The following is a 3,296-nucleotide window of genomic DNA, read 5'->3' on the forward strand; positions in this document are numbered from 1 at the left end:
GCTGTTATTCGATGTGAGTGATTTTTCAACTGAATCACAGTAAGAGTGGTTAATGTAATAAGATTCTATGGCCACACCAATTTAAAAGACATCCTTATAATTAATGTAGCCCAAGTGGGAGATTGTTGGATTTATGGGCTAAATTAATTATTTGGGTTGATTAAATGGGTGAGAGTTAAATTGCATGAACCGGTTCGGTCCACTCTCAAGCTTAGGGATATGCTGGCTCAACCCATTGTGGTTTAGGATTTTGAGTGCAGGACAGTATTATAAATACTAGGTTTTGGGTCCCTACAACCATTATTCACTCTTCCCCACTTTACCACTAAAGTGAGAGAACCAAGGAGGTTTAAGGGGTTGTAGAAGATCCATAGCCAAGCCAATAGAGCGAAAGTGGGAGTAACCAACATCAATCATCTTCAGCATACTAGGTGAAAGGTACAAATTGATCCTCCATAAGTTTATTAGATTCGTGTTCTTGTTTTTCCTGTGTGGTTTCCTCCATAGGGTTTCAATCTCAAACCCATAGGAAGTTCTAACACTCTGGTCACCACTTCCATGACTACCACCTCCAGGGCTATCTCGAGCATCGACCATGACAATATCAACGATACTGGAAACCCTAAATCCAAAACGCCGGCAATGCCATAAATGAAGAGATATGAAGAACAGAGATGCAGAGAAAGCGAAGAAGGAGAAGAGAGGAAGAAAGGGGGAGGGATGGGAGAGAGAGAGAGAGAGAGAGAGAGAGAGAGAGAGAGAGAGAGAGAGAGAGAATCAAAAGGGGATTAAGACAACATACCTGAGAGAGAGAAAAAGAGAATCAAAAATTGCTTTGTGTTTGAGTTTTGCAGTTTTATATCATCAACATGTTTAGCAAATCGATTTTAGGTTTTTTTTTTTCTGCCATAATTCTTGTGAAACTGCCCCACAAAGGTGGAAGAAGAAGAAGGTGAAATCGGCAGAAATCAGCATTTTGGATACAACAAGTAAAAGAAGAAGAAGAAGATCAATGGTAATTAACGATAATTTTTTTTTTTTAAAAACCTTGTTTAGCAGCGATCAAGATAACAATATTTTGAGTGAATTCGGATGGAATTTGCAACAAGACACGATGGTTAGGGATAGGGATCCGGAGACCGTTGCTTTCTTCTCTGCCTTTGATGATCACATCGAGTTGGATGAGAAATCGTCTCTGGCGGGAAGCCTCAGTTCACAATCACAACTAAGCCATGGTTCTAGCATCGTCGCCTTCGAATCATCTGTCGGTGTTTTCAAACTCCAGCGAAGAGCTGCTGAAAAAGTCAACGGAATCTGACGGAAAACTATTAAAGATAGTGTAAGAAGAGTAAGAAGAACAAGACGCAAACGAGAGAGAGAGAGAGAGAGAGAGAATCGTTGAACAATGAACTTTATCGCCCCACAAAGTCCCACCAATTTGGTAGGACTTTGGAAGGGAGTGAAGTGAAGGCCACATTAGCACAGATGAAAAGTTCTAAACCCAATGTTGTCTCCTCAAAATCCCACCCCTTGTTAAACAAACAATTAAAATCTTGTTGGGGTGAAATAGTTCTTACAATTATCTCACCTCTTAAATCCCACCCCAGCAAACCTTTTCTAAACAAACGAGCACTAAGAGAAATATGTTGAGTTGTCTTAGAGTGCTATGACCCTTTTACCCCTACCTTACGCCGACCCCTTAACATACATTCTACCCTTTTCTGGAAACAAGACCCACTCCTCACTACAAAACCCAGTTTACCTTTTCATAAACCCACACTGACATACACACCACAGCTTCTCTTCTCTCCTTCTCTAACCCATCACTCTCACTTCTTCTTTCTCCTATCAAACCACCGATCATTTCTTGGAGTTGCGATCGGAATCCACAGCATCAGCAAAACCAATGATGACTCCGACAAAACATCGACCCAAACACCCAGCACCAATGCCATCAGACCCTGGGCACACACCTACCATGGCATTCGCTGCTCACTCCCTTACTTCCAGTCTAGGTAATAACGGCCGCTTCAAATCTCGTAAATCCAATCACCACAGCCATTATCGCTCTCTTTGGAGCTCACAAATGAATCCAAACCCACTCCATGGGAACAGTGGCTCTGTCAAAGGTTGTCATGCCTCACCATTTTCAGTTTTTGGATATGTTGTTGGATTTCCAAAACCAAATCGTGATATCTTAAGAGACCCTTTGATTCAACTTTGGGAATCAAAAGGTGCATCATTTATTATTGCTTGTTATGACAAAGGCCACTTCTATAAATAGGGATCGAGTATTGTATAACTCTCCCTGGTGGATTGACACCTTACTTTTACACTTGGTTCCCCATGCCATCGATGATGCTATGTTTGAAGATGAACAACAGTTTATTCCCATGTGGATCCAAATATCGGGTATACCCGATTCCTGCTTCTTTGCAGAACCAATCCGAAATGCCTTTGCAGGTATTGGCAAGTGCATTGAAATTCTCCTCAACCCTGTGGAAATCGGCCTTCCACCCTTAATAGCAAGAGCCAAAGTTTTTTTCAGAAAAAGCAGAGCCTTGTGTCTTTTCTCTAAGATCAGAAATAATTATGGGAACAACACAACCATTGCTATTAAGTATGAACTCCACTCCATTTGCTTCACTTGTGGCCGAATACCCCATACCACAGATTATTGCCCTTTTGACAAGGATGATATGGGTATCCCACTTCCACCCAAAGGTTACTTCAACAATGCCTTAACTCCTCCAATCCTGGTCAATATCTGGCCTTGGTCTGAATCACCGACCCAGCAGATTAATGGCGAGGTCGTTCCTAGTTCAAGGAATCAAGGCATTCCCTTCTACAATGATGTTGTTCCCATGTATGTGTTCCAGACTATGGATACTACTGGTCCTCATTTACATGTAGATACACAACCCGTTGTGGGGGCATCCAACTCCTTTCCAATCACACTCCATGGAGTTCACCGAGGATTTTTCTATTGCTTCTTTATTTATGAAGAGACAGACAGACCACATTACATCACTCTTTGACAGCTCCATCAACCTGCAAGGAAACAACCCCAGTCCTTTGGACGGCAATATAGTCCCTGGACTAGTGTTTGGTTCATTCCCACCGCTGCCTTTCACCTTACCTCTCATTCCCACCACTCCTAGTGCCCAACCACTGAATGCTACAACATTGATTGAGCCATCAAATCAATTCATGCCTTGCATCACCCATAACACTACATGCACTGATCTGCCTGGCCTTAAACTACCCACTCCAGCATCCATTACAATTCACCAACA

This window comes from Macadamia integrifolia, chromosome 8 (genome assembly GCF_013358625.1).
Source record: "Macadamia integrifolia cultivar HAES 741 chromosome 8, SCU_Mint_v3, whole genome shotgun sequence".
In the NCBI taxonomy this organism is placed as follows: domain Eukaryota; kingdom Viridiplantae; phylum Streptophyta; class Magnoliopsida; order Proteales; family Proteaceae; genus Macadamia; species Macadamia integrifolia.